We start from the raw sequence: 23,449 nt of genomic DNA on the forward strand, positions 1-23,449 counted from the left end.
CCACAGAATCATTTGTAGGCATCTTATCAGAATCTTATACTTAAGATCATGTAGGCCAGTCTTCCTTGTGGATTATTAAGTCACCAAATATTAACGCTTTTTTTTTTTTATATCCTTCTAGAATGTGAACTCCACACGCAATGATGTTTCAATTTTTACTCTGATAACGCAAGTTCTAAACTAAAATGGTCATTTTCTCCCATGTATCCCATCCTTTCTACTTTGACAAACAGGTCCTCCTTGTAATGCAGATTCAAGTCCAAAATGACAGTTTCATTCCTCATTATCTTGACCTTTTTATTTTACTCTTTTCAATGGGGAACTAGACAATAAAGGCCTACTCAGCTGGGCATGTACAATCTTCTCTGCTAATTGTAACTCATGTGGTTGCTTGGGAGCTTGCTTCTGGGAATATTTGATGACACATAATGGAAGACCCCTGTTACCAATTCTATGAGAAATTTCTGCCTGCTTGTTGTTCAGTTCTTTCCATCATGTCTGACTCATTGTGACCCTATTTGGGGCTTTCTTGGCCAAGATAATGGAGTGATTTGCCATTTTCTTCTCCAGCTCATTTTACAGATAAGGAAATTGGGGTAAACACAGTTAGGTGGCTTTCCCAGGGCCACACGGTTAATAAGTGTCTGAGTCCAGATTTGAACTCAGGAAGATGAGTCTTTCTGACTACAAGTCCACTACTGTATCCACTGCACCACCTGGCTGCCCCTTCTGTCTGCTTATTTCATAGTAAATAATGAAAGCAATAATAATAAAAATTTAAAAAAGCTTTTCAATTGGCTTCTGATTCTGAAATGAGTGTTCATACAAAGGTTCCAAAAAGAGGAAGTGAAACTTTTTGATGTCCCTAGTGGAGAGTAGATTGTGCCAATGGCCTACTTTTCCAATCTGGAATGAGATATGGCTTTGAATAAATTGCACTATATCTTCAGTTGGGCTTCTTCCTTCCTCGTTTCATGTGAGTAAGTATCAAGAATGGAATAGAGTCATTTGTGACTTTATGAACTTTTAATGATTGGAAGAACACTGGAGGGCCAGTAACAGAACCCAGGAAGGGGCCCATCCAGGAGTTCTTGATGCAGCTCAGCAACAGATTAAATCAGAAGCTAAATCACTGTGTCCTACAAACAAAGAAGCAATTCATTCTGTGGCTACAACATCCTTGAAAGTGAACTTGATGAATGAGCGAAGAATGGCTGTAAATTGTAAGTTTCAAGTTGGAGCCCATTCTGCTCAGGGATTAAGGTAGAAAATAAGAGTGTACCTCTATTAGGTGACAGAGGGGCGAATTTTGCACTTCAGGTTTTACTATATCTATTCAGGCTAATTGATGTTGATTGGTTAATTGATATTGAGAGAAAATCGACAGGTTAAATTGATGATAGGGTGCTAATCATTGATACTGAGGACACTGAGGAGATATTAGCTACCACTGATTGATCTGTATTAGGGGGAAAATATACAGAATGAGGACTTGGAATAATAGTCTTAGTGAAAGAATCAGTTTGTCAGAGATGCCCCCTAGAACATGAGGGAGAGAGGTAGCCACCCTCTGCATACCTTGCATTGCCTATGCAAGGAGCTGGGACAAGGATTCTTAAATTTGCTTATGAACCTAATGTAATTCTAAAATGTAGTTCAAATTTCAATTTCTATTTGCTTCCTGTCTTTTATCAGTTCCCATAACTGTGACTAGGGTGAAGCTCTCTTCTCCTTTGGATGTTCACTTTACCCTTCCCGGACTTCATCATATAATCATCATTCTAGTTAGTTCTACCTCCTTCCAGCTTGAAAAAGCCAGTAAATCAGGTTTTTGTCTCTCACTTTAGATTTAATTTTGTGTGATTTAGACAACATCTTTTTGGTCCTGCTCCAAAACATTGTAGGGCAAGAGGTAAGGTTTCCCTTCACACATTCTCTCATTTTTTTTGGTGGGGGTGGGGGGGAAGGGGAGTCCTTCCTCCTTCCCTAATAAAAGGATTGCAAAATGAATTTTTTCTATTTTTTTATTTTTATTTTTTTGTTTCTAAAGAATGCCTCAAGATGCAGCCTGTAAGTTTTCTATATGAGAAATTTATTGACCTCCTGTGCCTTCTTGGATTTACCGTGAGATACTAGGTATTTTTTTTTATCATTATGCATAGAGTTATTGGCAGTGAGAAGCACATCCTGAGAGTTTTTAAAGAGTACCATGAAGAATCCAAGGGTTGTCACAAACCTGGAAAAAGAGACTGTCTGAATATATTAGATTTCACTACTTAAATTATCTCTGCAAGTGGCTTGACTTCTGAGATCTTCCAACCCCTTGGAGACAATGTTGGTGAGAGAAGACCAACTAACTGTAAAGTAAGTAAGCAAGTGAATAAATAAAGCAATAGATAGATAAATGAATGAATGAATGAATGAATGAATGAATGAATGAATGAATGAATAAAATCGTTTTCTGCTCCCTTGGGTTCAGTTCAAACTACTAAGTTGCTTTCAACTGATTTGTAAATTTGAACTGAAACTGTGGCTTAATCAGGTGACTTCTTTCTACTTTGCTATTAGGTCATGGGATACCTGCCTTCTCTTTTGTATCTTATGTAAATTTTTTTTAGCTGACCAGAGATTGTTTTATAGTACATGGAAACTGGTACCTATTGTGAGGATGTAAAGTTACACTCTTTTTGCAGCAGTTATGAAATTTTGATGATTCATTTCTCCTCTTGGATGGGAAAGGTTTGTTTCAATAAAGTATAAATTGTCCAGAGCCAACAGCCTACAGACAACCCAATTTATGTGGAAATCTGATCATCCAAAGGGGAAAATGATGAAATAAATTAGACACCCTAGTATTCATGGAGTTTTTGATTCACATATAGGATTGATGAAGACAGGATGTGTTCTCACCACTATTAAAAGTACGCAGGATTTGAATCATATCATTGTAGAGCTGGAAGAAGCTTAAAGATCATCAGAGCCAATAACCTCATTTTACAAATGAGGCAATTTTACAGAAAACTGAAGTAACTTACTCAACATCACATAACCAGTGGGTGGCAGAGTCCAGTAGACCACTAGAGTCCATATCTCCTACTGTCTTTTCCAGTAGTATTCAATCCGCTATACCACACTGTCTTGTGAATTAGTAAAATTAACAGTGCTAATTTCATTACAACTGAAATTTAATTCTATTCAGCTGGATTTCCTACTCATAGCTCAAATAGAATACAACCCAACCCACCAAAAAACCAAACAAACAAACAAAAAAACTCTGGGAAAATCTTTGTTAGGCAAGAATTGAAAATACAGTCCACTTCTGTATTCCTAGATATGCTCTACTTAATGTGGAAAATCTCAGGTTCACTGTTAACGTGTTCTAGGCCATGACTGACAGCACCCTGATCAAATTTATCTATTAAAGTCTTCACACATAAGTAAAATTGAATGACCCTCAGAATGTAGTTATACATTTGTTCGATGTAGCTCATACCTTTTATACTTTCTTACATACTAAGGCATCAGCAATAGCCTCTACAGGGGGACTTGCCTAGTCTCCTCAGTAGAAGGCATTGTATAATAGTGGCTGCACAGTTATCAAAATGTATCTGGAGCAACTTTGTCTGCCTCCAGCCAGTGATCCTCTCAAATTAGAATAGGAATTTTTAAATTCATGCTTCATGATGTAGAAGACTATGAAATTAAATGTTAAAACATCAATGTTGCCCAAATTTCAGTGTTCTGAAGATAGTAAAAATCTTTGACTGTGATGAATATCTCTATTTTCATGTCTAAAGGAAAGATCAAGGAAGAGATTTGAATTAAATATAAGGGGTTTGGTGCTTCTATTTCTTTTCTCAAAGGTAGTGGTGAATATGTGTGTGTGTATTTATATATACATATACACAGATACATATGTGTTTATACACATATACATTCACCACTATACCTATATACACACAAATACATATATTCATATATATTTTACATATGTACTCATGTATATCTCTGCATATATGTATACATACATATAGCATAGGGATTAGAACTGTGTTTTCACTGGTGCGAAACAATGAAGTCACAATAAATAAACTCCCTCTACCCATGCAACTTGGTACCTTCTTAGAATGTTACTTGAAGTCCTATCAAACTGAAATAAAAACGGGGATGGGAGGAACCACTAAACCATATGTAAGGATCTCTCCATGTTGTGTATTGTGTTAGAAAATCACATATTAACATTATTTGTGTTTGTTGTTATTGTTAGATAATTCTCAATTACATTTTAATCTGGCTCAAGCCATAGGAGATGGTGTTACAGGCCATATACGGCCCAGAACCTGTGTACTTGACATATCTGGTTTAGACTCTAAAAGATAAAGTGACTTGCTGTCACACAGGCAGTTTATGCAAGAAGCAGAACTTGGACTCAGGTCTTCCTTGCTCTGACGCTAGTTCTCTATCCGTTGGACCATATACATTCCTACACATGTGTTTGAGACAACAATGAGGAAGCTTTGTTAATGGAGAGAGGAAGACTTGAGTTCAAATCCAGCCTCGGACAGTAACTAGTTTCTAACTCCCGGGAGTTGGGGGCATAATAAAGTGAAACAATATTTGTAAACCACTTTGCAATCTGAAAGTGCCATATAAATAGTAACTATTATTATTTTTGGTACATTCAGGAACAACTATATCAGTTCCCATCCTTTTCCACTATTGCTCATCTCTTTATCAATCCTCTTCCTGCAGACTCAAAGACAATCTAATGGATATGCCCTAGGACAGTCTCAGAAATTATTCAAATTGCAGAAACTTCCTAACTGACTTGATGCCCTCTTAGGGCTTTCTTTTCTTAAGAAATAGTTTCTCCTTTCTCAGTCTTGAACTTATAGGATGAGACATCATCCGAATGATTGATGTCTAAATGATGTGTTCAGAGTATCATATCAAGTAACACAGAAATGTGGATAAATATTCAAGCAAGGTAATGAAGGGCAAGATGGTGTTACAGCCAATATCACATCTTTCTCCCCAACTACACAATTCATGGTCTGAAGGGCATTTGTTTTTAAGAAAGGGATTAAGATTTAAACTTTTGGTGGAAATTTCCTCAGTCTTCTCTAGAGGCAAAACAAGGGGAAAAAAACCTGTCCACTAGACTTGACTCTCACCAGTTGCTATAAATGTAAATTCGGTCTCAGTTCCAGTTCATTTCTGCCATGGGCCCATTTTTTCTTTTCTTTTGCTCTGGTCTTTGAGTTTCTCTTCTCATTGCTCACTCATTCCTCTCTGCCTCCTCTGTCTGGCACTCCAAAACTTGGCTGGAAATCCTTTCCTTAAGGTCACTGGCCCACAAAAACAAAGCACTCCTCAATACTGAAAACAGTCTAGATCAAGCAATCTTTATAATGCTAGAAAAAACATTCAGCCAATTTCTCTGTGGTCTTTGGTCTCCACAACCCAGGGTTACACATTCATAATGCATACATATGTACATGTAAATATGTATATACATAGATATATACACACACATCCACATGTTTGTATACATGTACACATGTAAATGTAAATATGCATATATGTGTATAGATATATGTGTGAACATGTGTATAAATATATGAATATATTTGTGATATGTAATATGTAAACATATAAACATGTGTATAAATATAGGTATAAATGGATATAGACAGAAATTACAGATGATAGATATGGATATCTTTCTCAGGCTAGAATATCTTTCTATTTGTGGAGTTACTCTTTTAATCCAATTAATGGCAGCTTTCCACTTCAGATTTTCCACTAGAGAATAAAGTCTTTTTATTTACGATTACAAAAATATGGAAATGTGGTATAAACAGTTGTATCCTGTGTCTAATAGTCTCTAATCTCATCAGAAAAGGTGGCAGGGGGGCAATCACAGAAATTAAAGGCATGTGCACTGCCCTTGAGCACTACGGATGTCAGGCCAAGAAACCTGATGTTACTAGTTTGGTATAATATTTGTATATTTTGCCAAGCAAGTAAATATTTTTTTAATATTAATTTTTTTCAGTGTTCTACCATCACTACCATATAACTTAGATTACTTTTTCCCTCCCTCCCCCCTACCTCCCCAAGGCAGCATATAATTTTATATAGGTTCTATACACAAATTTCTATTAAGTGCATTTTCACTATAGTCATGTTGTGTAGAAGAATTAAAATGGAAGGGAAAAATCATATAACAAACCAAAACATAAAACAAAAGAAAATGATCTGCTACATTCTACTACTGAATTCCAAAGTTCTTTCTCTGGGTATGGAAGGCATTTCCATACCCAGAGAAAGAACTTTGGAATTCAATTGCTGACCATTAAAAGATCATTGGGAATTTTTTTTAAGTCCTTGCATTGCTATGAAGTTCCAAGTCTGCCAGAAAAAACTCTCATACACTGTGGTTGTTGCTATGCACAAAGTTCTCCTGGTTCTGCTCCTTTCACTCAGCATCAGATCATATAAGTCTTTCCAGGCCTCTCTGAAGTCTTCCTGTTCATCATTTCTTATAGTACAATAGTATTCCATTACATTCATATACCATAATTTATTCAGCCATTCCTCAATTGATGGCATCCCCTTGATTTCCAGTTTTTGGTCATCACAAAGAGGGCTGCTACAAATATTTTTTTACATGTGGGACCCTTTCCCATTTTTGTGATCTCTTGGGGATACACTCTTAGAAACAGTTATTGCTGGGTCAAAGGATATGTGCATTTTTGTAGCCCTTTGGGCATAGTTCCAAATTGCTTTCCAGAATGTTTGGATCAGCTCACAGTTCCACCAACAATGAATTAGTGTTTCAACTCTCCCTCATCTTCTCCAACATTTATCAACATTTATCTAACTGTTCTATCACGTTAACCAATCTGATAGGTGTAATGTGATATCTCAGAGTTGTTTGATTTAGGTCTCTCCAATCAATAGCAATTTAGAGGATTTTTTCATATAATTATAGATATCTTGAATTTCTTCCTCTGAAAACTGCCTATTCATATCCTTTGACCATTTATCAATAGGAGAATGACTTGTATTCTTGTACATTTGACTCAGTTCTCTATATAGTTTAGAAATGAGGCCGTTGTCACAGATAATAGTTGCAAAAATTCTTTCCCAGTTTTCTGCTTCCCTGCTAATCTTGGTTGCATTGGATTTGGTTTTGCAAAACCTTTTCAGTTTAATGTAATCAAAATTATCAATTTTGCACTTCATAATGCTTTCTATCTCTTCCTTAGTCAAAAAAATTTCCCTTCTCCATAAATCTGAAAAATATACTAATTCTTACTCCACTAATTTGTTTATAGTATCAATCTTTATACCTAGATCATATACCCATTTGCACTTTATTCTTGTGTACAGTGTCAGGCATTGGTCTATGCCTAGTTTCCGCCACACTTTTATCCAGTTTTCCCAGCAATTTTTGTCAAACAGTGAGTTCTTATCCCAGAAACTGGGGTCCTTGAGTTTGTCAAACAATAGATAGCTATTTTCATTGACTACTGTGTCTTGAGTACCTAGTCTATTCCACTTGTCTACCCTTCTGTTTCTTAGCCAGTACCAAGTAGTTTTGATAATTGCTGCTTTATAATACAATTTGAGTTCTGGTAGCACTAGGCCACCTTCCCTAGCATTTCTTTTCATTAGTTCTCTTGCTATTCTGGACCTTTTGTTCTTCCAAATGAATTTTGATATTATTTTTTTCCAGCTCTAGAAAATAATTATCAGATAGTTTGATTGGTATGGCATTAGATAGGTAAATTAATTTAGGTAGAATTGTCACTTTTATTATATTAGCATGGCCTACCTATGAGCAACAAATGTTTTTCCACCTACTTAGATCTCACTTTATTTGTGCAAAAAGTGTCCTGTAATTGTGTTCATGTAGTCCCTGGATTTGTTTTGGCAGGTAGACTCCCAATTATTTTATAGTGTCTACCCTAGTTTTAAATGGATTTCTCTTTCCATTTCTTACTGTTGGGCTTTGTTAGTAATATATAGAAATGCAGAAGATTTGTGTGGGTTTATTTTATAACCTGCAACTTTGCCAAAGTTGTTTATTATTTCAAGTAGTTTTTACTTGAATCTCTGGGATTCTCTAAGTATATCTATCATCTGAAAAGAGTGATAACTTAGTTTCTCCTTTGCCTATTCTAATTCCTTCAATTTCTTTATCTGTCCTAATTGTTACAGCTAACATTTCTAATACCATACTGACTAATAGTGGTGATAATAGACATCCTTGTTTCACCTCAGATCATATTAGAAATGCCTCTAGCTTGTCTCCATTGTATATAAATGCTTGCTGAGTGTTTTAGATAGATATTGCTTGTTATTTTATGAAAAGTTCCCTTTATTCCTATGCTTTCCAGTGTTTTTAATAGGAATGGGTATTGTGTTTTGTCAAAAGCTTTTTCTGCATCTTTTGAGATAATCATGCGGTTTCTGTTAGTTTTCTTGTTGATATGATCAATAATGGTAATAGTTTTCCTAATACTGAACCAACCTTGCATTCCTGGTATGAATCCTACCTGATCATAATATATTATTCTCATGATAAATTGCTGTATTTTTTCCTAAAATCTTATATAAAATTTTAGCATCTATATTCATTAGAGAAATTGGTCTATAATTTTCTTCCTCTGTTTTTTCTCCTCCTGGTTTAGGTATCAAAATCATATTTGTAACACAAAAAGAATTTGGGAGGACTCCTTTTCCCCCAATTTTCCCAAATAGTCTATATAGCATTGGAGTTAACTGTTCTTTAAATGTTTCATAGAATTCACTTGTAAATCCATCTGGCCCTGGAGAATTTTTCCTAGGGAGTTCATCGATGGCTTGTTCAGTTTCTTTTTCTGAGATGGGGTTGTTTAAGTATTCAACTCCCTCTTCTGTTAATCCAGGCAACTTAGATTTTTTAAAATAATCATCCATCTCATTTAGAACTATGAAATGCTTCATGAATTTGCATGTCATGCTTGCACAGGGGCCATGCTAATCTTCTCTGTATTGTTCCAATTTTAGTATATGTGCTGTTGAAGCAAGCATGCTTCAATTGTAAGAATTGTAACACATGATGAAGTTCTATTCCACCACACCACCTTTGGATTTAAGTGGCTCTTGATACTGATACTTGGGGCTGAGTCTAAGGAGCATTATGTCCCATCCTGGAGTTTAATATGGGGAAATTTTCAATATAAATCTTAGCTATTATGCTTCATGTGTAGACTTCCTTAAATGTGAGTGATAGGCAGAAATATGATGATAAATATGGGCAGCTAGGTGATGCAGTGAATAGAGCTCTGAGCTTGGAGTCAGTAAGACTCATCTTCATGAGTTCACATCTGTCTTTAGACACACTAGCTGTGTGACCCTGGACAAGTTACTTAACCCTGTTTGCGTCATCTGTAAAATAAGCTGGAGAAAGAAATGGCAAACCACTCCAGTATATTTACCAATAAAACTCCAAATGGGATCACAAAAGAGTCAGACACAGATGAATAGGAACAAAAATTGCACCTCATGTGTAAGTTTCCTTAATTGTGAGTAATAGGCAGGAATATACTGGTAAATATTTAAGAACTCGCTCTCTGAAAATACTTTAAAGTCTAGTCTTATTAACATTTTCTTCGCTACTTTCCTAACTCTTGACAATCAGCAAAACAATAAACAAGCACTAATTTGTAGACTTCTGAGGTATAAATATTCACACTGAAAATTTAACAGTCAGCTCTTGTGAACCAGTTCAAACCCATCCCTGATAATAGGTTTCATAAGCCTCATGCAAGCATTTAATGAAGCTATGCATATAGGTAGGATAATCTGGATTTCAAAGGAAATACAGAAGATATGAAGGCCTCACAGTAGCTCAAAAAATATATACATATATATATATATATATATATATATATATATATATATATATATATATATATATATATATATATATATATATATATATATATATATATAGAAACATATGAAGCACTTAAATAGCCCATAGCTCCCTTGGAAGAGAGCCAAACTTGGGGTTGCCATTGGGGCCACCCTTTGACATTCTAGTGAGATTCTCTTCACCACAGAGCCCTACACAGTCTCCCCAAGACTCATAGAACCACTCTGTGGTTTGGCTTTCCCCCAGAAAGTAAACATACTTTGGGGACTATTGAACAAATAGTCCCCTTTCCATCAGCCTTGAACTGTTTGAAAAACTCACCACAATAGTTGGGAGTAGGGGAAGGAGTGACATTTTCCAGATCATTTGTCCATCATGTAATGTTTTTGGTCTCTAAGAACGCAGCTTAGGGTCTTTGTAAGTGATTCTCTTTCCCAAGAAAGTTGTTGTTAAAGAAGTCTCCCTCTAGAAGACCACAGTTCTGTCTTCTTGATCTTTTGACCTTTCCAACTTTGGGTCACCTATAAGATAATTACCAAAACTTGCTTTAAAAATCTCCCTTCTCTTGTTAGGAGGGTTTACTTCAAAAACACACAATTTGGGAATTCAAAATCTCTTCTTATTTACACAGGAGGTTGAAGTTTACTCTTCAGGAACTATCATCTTGGATTACATGGTCAAGCACATCTCTGCTTCTTCAGCAACTTTGTCAGTGCCTCAGTTCCTGTCATCTTGTTGGTTGGTAAAGTGCATTCTCAGGGACAATAATCTGATTTCTGCTAATAAAACTGTAAGTGAGTGTATTCATGTGCTCTTGCCCCAAAGCTGCCATTACTGATTCCTAGGGGAACAGACCTTAAATAGACACAGACATTTTTCTCCCCACTCCCAGCCCCCAAGACTTTGCCCATTCTACTACACATTGGTTTAACTTTTGGGCCGGAGAAAGAAAAGGTAAAAAGCACCAAGCTGATATGTCAACTTGATTTTATATAACATGGGAAGGGACACCTTCTCCTGAGTCCTATTCAGTTAATCATCTTGGGAACAGACATAGTCACTTTTAAAAAAATGAACAGAAATTGCCTGTGTCTTCTAAACAAGACACCAATGTATATGATATAATGTATTCTTCCATGGGGAAGACCCCATCAGATGTGTTCAGAGAAGATTTCTTTTACTCATTAGATTGATCAATGAGCTCATCACACGGATCAAGGATTTACCAGACTGCTAACATCCCCTTCTCTGACGACTAAAAATTTTACTAGTTATTTAATGAAATAAAGATGATGAAGATGATGAGAGATGCCTTAATACAGCAGGGAACTGAAATGTAGCTTACTGTATAAGAAGTTCTGCATTCAAAGGCAAAGAGGGAATTGGGGCTTTATATACACAGAAAATTCATTTCCTGTACCCCTTACCTAAAACTATGCAGGGTTAATAAAATACTTCCATAAATCCTGATTTTTCCTATATCACCCTAAAGCCCCTTGTGGCCGTGATAGAAAAATAGATCTGAGATCAGTCTCACACCATTTCCTGCCTAATTGTTCTTAATATTTGAAGGTCAGCACTTTTGAAGCACTGAAAAATAAATAACATATAATGTAGACTGCTTCCATGAAGGCAAAGCATCTGGATGGTGTCTGTCCATTTGTTTACTGTAGTGGAGGCAGTGATTAGAGCCTCATGGTAATGTATGCAAGGGTGAGATTCTCCTTTCCCTCTAGAAGGACTAGAAAAATAGGTTGAGAGTAGAGATTTCCCAGTAAGCATCCACACACTGCATGCCATTTGACGCAAAGTAGAATCCATCTGATCATGTTTACAGCCAAAATAGCAAGGAAGACTTGTCAGAAAATTGTTAATTAGAAGGAAACACAATTAGCCCAAATTAAAAACATAAGAAAAGTAAATAGTGTTTAAATGAAAGTTGATGGCCTGTGATTTCTTTTGCATTGACTGTTGATTGATGAAGACAGCCAGTTGGAGAACAAGGCTCTCACTGTGCTGTTTGTTTTTGGTTACTATAGCACTAAAATGATCATCATTTCATAAAGGTTCCTCAGTCAAGGTCTTATAAATACTGTCTATATTCATTGGGCTGTTGTTGTTTTTTTCCATCTCTTGCAGAAAGAATTAATAGCTACCAAACATTAGACCTCTGATAAATGAGAAGAAAATAAATTATTTTAAAGAAATTTAGCTTGATTTATTTTTTTAAAATTAACCATAATTTTCATGCCCAATTGTATCAAATTGTTCAAACATATTTTTTGCTTTAGCTGAGATATAATAGGTGTATTCAGTTTAGATTAAAAATTTACATTTTAAATTCATATCTCATGATGTGGAGGGAGACCACCAAACCAAATGCTTGGCAGGGATCCTAGAGGTACCAATTTTAGTATGAATTCAAATTCCTTATTCAGGATAGATGAGGAGCTACATTCTGTAGGGATTTTGCCTTCATGCATGAGGTTCATGGCATGAAGCCTTCAAATTATAATTTCAGTTATGTATGACCAACTTTTCTACAAATATTAGACCAAGAATTGGATTTAAGAAATAAGACAATCGAGATTCCATTGTTGAAATCAGTAATAAGCAATAGTAATAAGCAACTATCAAATAGTTGAAGATAAAAGGATGAAAAAGTAAACAATTATTGCTCTCAAGAAGTATATACTTTGACAATTTATGTTGAAAGTGACTCACAGTCCATGAACATAGAACTAGAAAGAATCACAGAGGTCATCTAATTGCACCTCCTCTTTTGATAAATGAAGAACTTGAGGCCTTGGGAACTTGTGACTTTCCCAAAGTCACACAGAAATCATTAGTGCTTGGGTTTGAACCCAAATACTCTGACTCCTGAACCAGGGTCCTTCCACTGTGCCAAAGTGTGGTACACATCAAAGTGTGTGAGTGCTGAAGTTGGGTCACATCAACCTAAAGTTAGGTCAAGTAGGAGTCTAAGATGGATCAGCCTAGATATATTTGGAAAGGCTCATAAAAATCAAGGATGAAGTTTTTTGTCACAAAAAATAAACTATGGTTGTATTAAGGTTTATGTAGAAAGCTTGCAATCTACATCAGAGAAGGTTATGCCATCTAGTTTTCAAAGAAAAGAATAATCACCACCAAAATCAACTGCCCATCAATTTCCACTGGTAGCCAGGTAAGCCTGAGGGCCACAGGAACCACAATGACCATACCAAACTCCACCTTACCCATCTCAAGCTGTCACCCTGGAAAGAAATCCCTATGCAGAAGGGGCCCACCATCCTTGACACAGCCAATATTGACTACTAATCAACTGGCACTTTTACACAACTGGTAATTGTAGGTGGTAGGTATAGTATCTATTCTTAGCATCTATAGTTACTGAAGTCCCCCCAAAAGAAGTTCCCATCACCAAAATTAATAGAACAATGAAATTGATATAGTTTTATTAATGGAAAAAATATATTTGTCCCTTTTTTTGTCCTAATATGCAAATCTAGACAAATGGTGAAGAAATGGGGTCAGTATGCAGCACTCACGATTCATTTTTATCTAAATTGGTCAAAGGTGGAAAAGAATGCACACATAAACACAGTTGGGTACAGAAATATTTCTCTTAAGAGAGAAATGAGAGTGAAAGAGAAGGGAAAGACATAAAACAAACTCTCAACTATGAAGGTTATATCTCAAAGAGGTGCTTAAAAGAAAAGAAAAGAAAAGACTTATGATAATGCATGCTACCCACCTCCAGAGAGAGAGGTGATGAACCCAGAGTGGAGACTGATTTTTTTTTTCGGATAATACCTATGTGGCGAATACATTTTGTTTGACTATATACTTGTTTGAAGCAGGGTTTTGTTTTCTTGCTTTTCGTAGGGTGGGGGGTGGGGAGAGTGGAGAAAGGTGGCAGAGAAAGAAGGTGGATTTTTGTTGTAAGAAATGTGGGAAAAGACTATTTCAAAGAGACATGTGTAATGGTAATTTAAATGGGAAGATCTTTCCCATTCATTATTAGGAACATGTGACCTGCCTGGGTAACATGGAAGCCTGAGTCACATGAGTCTGCATCCCATGGAGCCTGTGGTGGGAGGAGTTTGCCGAAGGGTGGAACAGGAAGGGTGGAAGAGGAAGAGGCAGAGCTAGAGCAGAACTGAGAGGAAGTTGGCCATGAGTCTAGTCAGAGCTAGGAAGGATGCAGGCACACAGGCAGCTGGCTAGCATGAGTAAGAGAGCTTGTTTGCAATTTTCTTTAATGGAGCTGATTTGTGGGAAGCCCAGCAAGGGGAAGACTTAGGAATGATGTTGTCCTCTACATTGTTACAGTGTATAGATTTTTGTTACTATAATGGATTCGGCTTTCTGGTGTCCAAATAAACATTTTGGTTCTGACTTCCATGTGGAATCTCTTGCATTTTGTGCCAGAATTGTGCCAGGATATTCATGGCCACTGCTGTGAATAATCACATTGGCTCTGCAACATGAAAAGACCTTTACTGATGTACAGTGAAATGAATGAAGAATCAGAAAAGCAATGTATGCTATAATATAAAAAATCATTTTGAAAAATTATGTAATTTTGAAAACTATAAAACTCTGATCAATGCAGTGACAAATCATGATTGCAGAGGACTGATGATTAAGAATACTATCTACCTCCTGAATAAAGAAGTAATGGACTCATGATTCAGAGTTATATATAGTTATATAGTTATATTTATAGTTATTTAGACACAGTCAATGAGGGAATATGTTTTGCTTCACTGTATATATTTATTCCTTTCCTTTCCTTTCCTTTCCTTTCCTTTCCTTTCCTTTCCTTTCCTTTCCTTTCCTTTCCTTTCCTTTCCTTTCCTTTCCTTTCCTTTCCCTTCCCTTCTCCTTCCTTTCCCTTCCCTTCCCTTCCCTTCCCTTCCCTTCCCTTCCCTTCCCTTCCCTTCCCTTCCCTTCCCTTCCCTTCCCTTCCCTTCCCTTCCCTTCCCTTCCCTTCCCTGTCCTCTCCCCTGTCCCCTCCCCAAACCTTAAATCTACTACACTCTGAAACTGGGACTCCAAGGGACCCCTGCCAAGGGCTCCTAGACCCCTCTAGCTTTACACTGATTATCCATAGTAGCTGTTGCTATTTCCCGGTCAGTCTGATGTCTGTTTTTCTTGACCTCATTAAAGGGGCCATGCCCTGGCTACTTCTTAAACAGGCCTATTCAATGAATGAGTATTACCTCACCCTAAGTGAGTACCTGCAAAGACCTTGGCCTAAAGGGCCCAAGGTCTCCCAGTGCATCCTGGGCCATCTTCAGCCATCCTGAGGAATATCTGGTCACTATATTCAGATGGCTCTGGAGGAGAAGTGAGGCTGGTGACCTGCACAGTCCTCCCTCACTCAAAACAAAGTCAAGTGCAAGTCATGTCATCATTTCTCTGATGGCATGGTCTTCTTCAGCAATGGTGGATCAACACGATATTTGTTACAAGGATTTTGGGTTTTTTGGTGGGAGGGAACCAGAGGGAGAAAAAATAGATTTCCATTGATTTCAAAAATTAATTTAAAAAAACAAAAAAAAATGGAGATAAGAAGTGGATCTCATTTTCAAGGTATACCAAGTAGGCTAATATAGCTGGATCATTACATTTGTGAAGTGAAAAAAAGAGAAATAATACTAGAAATGTTCAAAGGGCCAAGTGATGAAGAACTTTAAATGTAAAATGGAAGACTTTATATTTGATTCTGAAGGTAACTGGTTGGTCACTGAACAGGGATTTGACATGGTCAGTCCTGTGCTTTAGCAAAAGCATCTTAGTACCTGAGTGGAAGATAGATTTGAATAAAAAGGGGCTTAAGTATTAGAAGTCTTTATTAGAAGTTCAGCAGAGAAACGATGAAGGCATTAAATAGGGTGAGTGAGTAGAGAAAAGGGAGCATATGCAGGAGATAATGTGAAAGTAAAAATAACAAGATTTGACAATTGGTTAATAATGTGGTGTGAGTGGGAGTGAGTCTCCTTGACTTAATAAAAAAGCAAATGATCAGTTGTTGAAAACAGTCACCTTGAGAAAATGGTTGAACTTACACTAAAACAATCAGCTGAGGAAATAGTTATCAATATCCTTTCCACCCTTCTACAATCACTAAACAGGAAGGAGTTTTTATTCCTGAAATTAGTATTCTCAATAAGAGCCTAAACAAACTTATTTGTTCAATTTTAAAGGTAGGTTCATATTACCTTAACTTTTAAAATTAAATAATGGCTTTACATATATTTCATATATATCTAGGTAATTTCACTTTTGGATAAGAGCTGATATTTTGTTTGGGGGGTTGTTAGTGTGGTTTGTTTTTGTAGAGCAATGAAAGCACCATGCCTCTCTCTCCTCTCACTCCAACTATATTCATGCTGATCCCTGCTTCACCCCTATCACCACCTGAAGGCTATTTGGGATCCAGTTTAACCACTATATTCCCACCCATTTGAAAGCCAGGAGGAGCTGACTGTACCACTAAAACATCATTCAATAAATTTAGCTTCAGATTCTCAAGTTTTAAGCCTTTTCTTTTGTCATTAATTCACCACAAAAGTGCTTATTTAGAAAGCAGTCTCTATGGAATGATGAAGGGAAAGAACAGGAGAGCTTAATCACCTCCCCATGACCTGAAACTCTCAGTTCAAAGAGCTTATTAGTGGTTATAGCAAAAATAATTTACAAACTCAGTTCCACGTTAGTTATCAGCTGAATGGGTTGGTTTTATAAATATGCAATAAGTGGTTAAAGAAAAATTGGAAGGATGGAGGTAAATAGATGAGTTATGGTGATGTATGGATAAGTGCTAAGGGTGGGTAACGGAATGCTGAGGAAAACTCAAACCTGTTAGTGTGTGTGTGTGTGTGTGTGTGTGTGTGTGTGTATGTGTGTGTGTGTAAACTCATATGTGTGTATACATGCATATATTTATATAAAAATATATATATATGTGGGACATTCCGTGTGCTAAAATGATAATTAATGTTACTAATTGATGGTCAAAAAGAATACACTTAAGGCTGATGTTATAAACAAATTAGGGGAGCCAGGAATAGTTTATCTGTCGGATAATATGGAGCATGGATGAATTTATGACCAACCATGAGATAAAGAACATTATGAAACACGAAATGGATAATTTTGATTACATTAAGTTGGAAAGTTTTTGCAGAAATAAAGCAAATGTAAGCAAGATTAGGAGGGAAGGAGAAAACTGGGAAGGAATTTTTGCAACTAGTCCTTGTGATAAAGGTCTCATTTCTAAAATATATAAAGAGCTGAGTCAAATTTGCAAGAATATAAGTCATTCTCCAGTTGATAAATGATCAACGGATATGAACAGGCAGTTTTCAGAGAAATTAAAGCTATATTCATATGAAAAAATGTTCTAAATCACTATTGATTACAGAGATGTAAATCAAAACAACTCTGAGGTCACATCACACCTTTCATTGGCTAACATGACAAAACAGAAAAATGATCAATATTAGAGAAGATGTGGGAAAGTTGGAACACTAATTCATTGTTGGTGGAGCTGTGAACTGATCCAGCCACTCTGGAGAGCAATTTGAAACTATGCCCAAAGGGTTATAAAAATATACATACTCTTTGATCCAGCAATACTGCTTCTAGGGCTGTATGCCATAGAAAATGGGAAAGGACCCACGTGTACAAAAGGACCAAGTTCTTTTTTGTGCTGTCCAAGAACTGGAAATTGAGAGAAAACCCATCAATTGGGGAATGACTGAATAAGTTGTGGTATATGAATATAATGCTATAAGAAATGCCATAAGAAATGACAAACAGATCAACTTCAGAAAAACCTGGAAAAACTTATATGAACTGATGCTGCGTAAAGTGAGCAGAACTAGGAGAACATTGTTCATACAAACAGCCACACTGTGCTATGACTGATTTTGATAGACTTAGCCCCTCTCAGCAATGTAAGGACTCATGATGGAAAATGTCATCCACATCCAGAGAAAGAACTATGGATTCGAAACGCAGAATGAAACAGACTACTTTCTCTTTTGTTGTGGTTAGTTGTTTTTAGTTTTACTCATGCTTTCTCCCATTTGTTTTAATTCTTCTGTGTAACATGACTGATGTGAAAATGTGTTTAATAGGAATGTATGTGCAGAGCCCATATCAGATTGCATGCCATCTTGGGGAGGGAGGAGGAAAGAGGGGGAGAAAACTTAAAATTTATGGAAGGGAATGTTGAAAATTAAAAATAAATGAATTGGAAAAAATAATTCTCTTAAGCAGCAATATTTTTAGGGAAATTATTAAAAAATCATTCTTTACTGATTAAAATCATTATGCATGAATGACACTTATGTTCACAAAGGAAGTGTCTGGCATATCCACCTCATCCACTGTTCTCCTTACTATACCTGCAGACTAACTACCATTCACTGATTGGCTTGGGCACATCAGCATATTCTATGAACCATCAGAGTAAGTCATGGAAGAAATAAAGAACCTGGAGGAGGTGATAAGTTTTCTTCTCATTGGAGACCTTTATGCAAAGGCCATGTGATCACTTGCTGAGTGTATTAGAGGAGATTCATATTCACATATGTCTTAGACAAGATGACCCTTCCAAGTCTGAAATTCAATGATTCTCATCTATTGAATTATCTGCTACTTGTCACAGAATTTCAGGCTTCACATTGCCAGGGAAAAGAGATGGTGATGAACAATATTTGACATTCATGCTGCTATCAGAGAAAATATGTAGGTTTTGTTGTGTGGGGAATTGGGAAGAATATAAAATTACCTCCCTAAATCCATACTCATTTTCTTGGGTAAACTGTGATGTGAAGCCAAGTATCCGAAATTGGAGTAGAGCCCCCCGGGTGCAATTCACTAGCAAAGCTGCAAGCTTTTTTGTTGGTTTGTTTGTTTTGGTCAAGACCCCAAGGAATAAATTCTAATCACAACAGACAGCAGCACATACATGGTATTTCCCTAAGGTCAACACAACCCCCTGCATATTTAAGCATCTCAGCATACTTAGTGATGCATAGGACCATACCCAATGGATCAAGAACAAAAATTAGTCCCTTCAGAGCATGTGATTTTCCTTAGTGTCTTTGCTACACTCCAATTAATGTTGTGACAGTTTAGTGAACACATTAACACAAAAATATAACCCAAGTGTGCATTTATAAAGTGTGCTTTATTCTCCAAAGGAGGAGTTTTCAAATTATGTAAGTTTTCTATGCATAAAAATACATTAACTGTAATCATAATTGTTAATTTGGCATCTTTTTCTCCTTATGGTTAAAGAGTTGTTGCTTCTGGCAGTTGGTCTAGCTAGACTAAAAAATCGACCTCTAGTTCAGTAGTGTCACAACAATGATTATCCATATTTTCTAAATCTGCTGTCATTTTTTTTTTTTTGGAATTCATAAAGGATTTCAAGCACGTTTTGAAATTTGAAAGAGTTTGAAATTCATGGAGGTTTTATAAAAGCTATTTTAACTTCATGACTTGCCCTTTTAGCATATCTCAATTCAAATATATCAACTCTTTCTTTTAATCAAAAGCTCTATTTATTTGATGAAAATGAGCTGTTCTCATATTTAAATGATTTTCAGTAACTCCATAAGGGCAACATCTGGCTTTTTACATCAAAAGGCATAATGTAGCATTCATAACAGTGAATAAATAATATATACTTTAGATCAGATGAATTCCTTGTCTGTGAGTTTTTATTCTGCCACCTACAGTGAATATCTAATCTTGGAATGTTAATTGAATATTTTCTAAGCATTGATAAGTAAATCCCTATTAATAAATGAAGAGTTGATAGTCAGTACTACAGGTTTCCAAATTCATTTATGCTTGAAATTCTAAGGTTATTTTTTAATTGAAATTGGGTAAAGAGTGGATCTGTGATTTCATTGGTATAGAACTAGGTAAGAAAACTCTCTTACCCATGCAAGTCAATATCTTCTTGGCAATTTAAAGTCTTAGAGTGTTATCTATAGCACTAAGGGGTTCAATTACTTGTTGAGGGTCACACAGTCAATATTTAACAGAGGCAAAATTTAAACCAAGTCTTCCTAACTCCCTGAAACTAGGTGCAGCTTAAAGAATTTAAGAGCATAGGGCGAAGAGGTCATGCAGCCCAATCCCCTCACTTCACAGATGAGAAAACTGAAGTCCAGAGAGAAGTGACTTGTCCAGAGTCAGATAGTAAGGAAACAGCAAAGGTGAGATTTGAACACTGGTTTTTTGATACCAAATCTAACACTCTTGATAAAGTTTCCATCTTTATTAAGCTTCTTATTGTTTTTCAGTAGGTTTAATAGTGTCTAACTCTTTGTGATCCCATTTAGTTTTTTCTTGGCAAAGACACTGAAGTGGTTTGCCATTTCCTTCTCCAGCTTATTTTACAGATGAGGCAAACAAGGTTAAGTGACTTGCCCAGGGTCACACGTCTAGTATCTGAAGCCACATTTGAACTCAGAAAGATGAGCCTTCCTGATTCCAGACTCAGCACTATATCCACTCTGCCACCTAGCGGCCTATTTTATTATTAGACTAATGAGTATAATAGTTTTATAATAAATGAGATTCTTCCAGCAGCCTTCCTGGAGAGTAAAGTCAGCCTTGAATACAGTGAGTAATTCACTAAATGAGCTCCCTTAAAGAACTGAAAGAGTTAATGTGGGATTTCAAAGGTGTCCACATTATGTCTACAAGTAGCTTAGTCCCAGGAGAGAATCTTGCTCAACAAGTTCTGATGGAATGTCGTTTGTTTACAGATGATTCCTTCTTTCCTATCTTAGCATTCCTTCTATGTGCGACAGCTATAACTATATTCCATTGTGAAAGGGGATGAATTTAAGCAGTTTTGAAGAGGTGAACACATTCATATATTTCCATTGCTTATGTTAGTCATAAATCTGACACTCCAAAATGGTGCCAAATGATATTACTGGAAGGGGGAGGGAGGACTGAAGAGTTCATATGACCCTATAAAATCTAACTTACAACCAATGTTTCTTGAAATATTTAAACTAAAAATACCTCCCAGAACATTGTTTGGGTTTTTTTCCCCAGTTACTCTCAGCCTAACCCTTTGAAGATGAGTAAGGATTTTCTTCGTTCCTCTAAAGAATGAGTTTAGCAGATGATAGAAGTGAAGGAGAAATAGCATAATTCAATTCAATCCCAAAGATGCAGGAGACTTGCTAAGATGCTGCTGGTCTAGATCTAGAAAAGCTGGTATTTGCCTTGCCAACTGCCCCAGGCAATCCTAGGTTATCTAGAGAAGGAAGGGGATATGGCCTCCGCCAAGCTTAGGTCCTGTTATCTGAAGAGAAGGCATGGCTTCTTACCTTGGGTCTGAAGGCAGGAGTATGGTCAAGGCCAGTTTTATATTCATTTCCTTACTTACTCTTTACCTACTTCCTTACTTTTAAATTTCTAGTGTTTTCTCACTGGTTGCCCCAAACCTCTCACTATGGTATTTGGTTTAGGCCTATGTTCCTTCCAAAGTGTCCATTGACCAAAATTACTACTCTCTAGTTTGCCCCTCTCTTATCCCCTAAGTAAATTCCCTTATACTCATTAAAGGTCAATACAGCAAAATTTTAGAAGAAAAACATAATATACATCTAGATAAGGCATTTGGGTAGTAGCAAATGTAATACTAGCTAGCAGAAGTATTTTCCCTATATGCAGTCCCTCTTCCACCTGCCCTCCTCATCCCACTCCCCGGCCATTTAACTTAATAATCTAGAGTCCCCGAAGCTGCTCTGATCCCTTCCTAGACACAACCCCTAACATTTCTTTTTGTGTATAGTGGACAGAAGTCATCCATTATACAGGGATGACCCAAGGTTTCAGAGGACCAGGTTCTGGCTTACTACTTATTAGCTGTGAGATCTTGGACAAGTCACTTAACCTCTCTGAGAATCAGATTCCTAATCTGTAAAATGAGATTAAAAATACTTGCCTAACCAAGCCAACAGAATTGTTGTGACAGAAGTGCTTTATAAACCTTAAAGAATAAAACTCAGTTTCCTATTGTTATCACTGCATGAGTAATTTTGAATAAGTTACTTTCCTTTTCTGACCTCAGTTTTCTCATCTGCAAAATGAAGAAATCAGCTTTTAAATGTCCGTTCCCATTCTATAATTTCTATAAAGGTTGGGTTGCAAAGTGCAGGGTCACTTTGGGCCCATGTCTCTGCTTTTCCAGACTATTTTTCAAAATCCAAACATGAGAACTTCATCACAGGTCTTCTCCTTTAACCAAAACAGTTGTTGCCAGAGTGGGTGACATTGAAGGAATTAATCAATCAGCAGTAGAGCTTACTGCCTCCACTAGCCACTGGCTACACTTTGGTCTTGGTTCAATCTCTCAATCTTTCTCTCGGCCTTAGTTTCCTCATGTGTAAAATTAAGGTGTTAGACTAGATGACCTCTGAAGCTATTATCCAATAATCTTATGGGCTTTCTTTTATCATATTCAATCTTCGGAGTTCTCGCCAACCTAGTCATTTACTTACAAATTAAAATAAATTCAGATTGCTGATGAAATGATGCATCTGTAGTGTTTTCTCTACATGCAGATTTGAGTTTCTTAGGCAGTCTCCACAAGCTGCCAAAGCATCTGGTTTGAAAATTTAAAAGGCAATTAACCAATGGTTGACTTACCCTGTAACAACAACCACTAAAAGCAAAGTTTCATTTTTTAAATTGAGCTGACTTTTTCAGCTGATCTCAAATACTTACTTCCCTCTCACTTTAGCACTCACTACATTTCTTCTTCTTTTGCCTATCCTTAAAAAAATCCTTGACTCTGTTAAATGTTAATATCTATCTCTTAAATGATGCCTTTCTCTAGTCTTCCCTTTACCTTTGAACTTCTAAAAAAGAGCAGGCTGTGATCACTTCCTCCCATCTTCACCACCTCCTCATTCTCCAGTCCCTTGTAATCTGGCTTCTATCTACCCAACTCTGCTAAGTAAACAAAAATGTTCTTTCCAAGCACAATGACTTTATCTCAGTCTTTATCTTCCTTGAATCCTCTGTAGCGTTTGACCCCACTGTTCACCTTTTTCTTGTTGATATTCAGTTCCCCAGAAGCCAAGGAAGACATTGTGCCTTCTTGTTGGACCACTCCTCTGACAGTTTTGGCTAGTCATCTTTAAGAACTCTAAAGCCCCTTCTTTGGACAGACTTGGATGATGGCCCAGTAGCATCATTCTGAAGGGATCTGCAATGTGATAGACTCTCTTTTTCCAGTCAGTAATTTCCAGGAACTTTTAAAGCAAATTTTCAGGGTTCATAGTCTAGCAAGTATGTTCTTGCCCATTATCTCAGTCAAGTCATTCTATCTTTCCTTTAGGGTTCTAGGTTTACCCTGGAATATTGGCACATATTTCCTCTAACGCTGTTGACTCAGTCTTCACCAGTTGTATTTCCCCTACAATAGTGACCAGTGAATGGCCAGTACTCCAGTCCACT

The 23,449-nt window shown here is 36.6% G+C and overlaps 1 non-coding gene across 1 annotated transcript; it reads right to left on the minus strand.

The window, feature by feature from the left end:
- Positions 1–8,977: 8,977 nt before the first annotated feature.
- Positions 8,978–9,084, minus strand: LOC140502951 (U6 spliceosomal RNA). Its single transcript, XR_011966668.1, has one exon. It is a non-coding gene; the product is annotated as a U6 spliceosomal RNA (small nuclear RNA).
- Positions 9,085–23,449: the final 14,365 nt, after the last annotated feature.

This window comes from Notamacropus eugenii, chromosome 4 (genome assembly GCF_028372415.1).
Source record: "Notamacropus eugenii isolate mMacEug1 chromosome 4, mMacEug1.pri_v2, whole genome shotgun sequence".
Taxonomy (NCBI): domain Eukaryota; kingdom Metazoa; phylum Chordata; class Mammalia; order Diprotodontia; family Macropodidae; genus Notamacropus; species Notamacropus eugenii.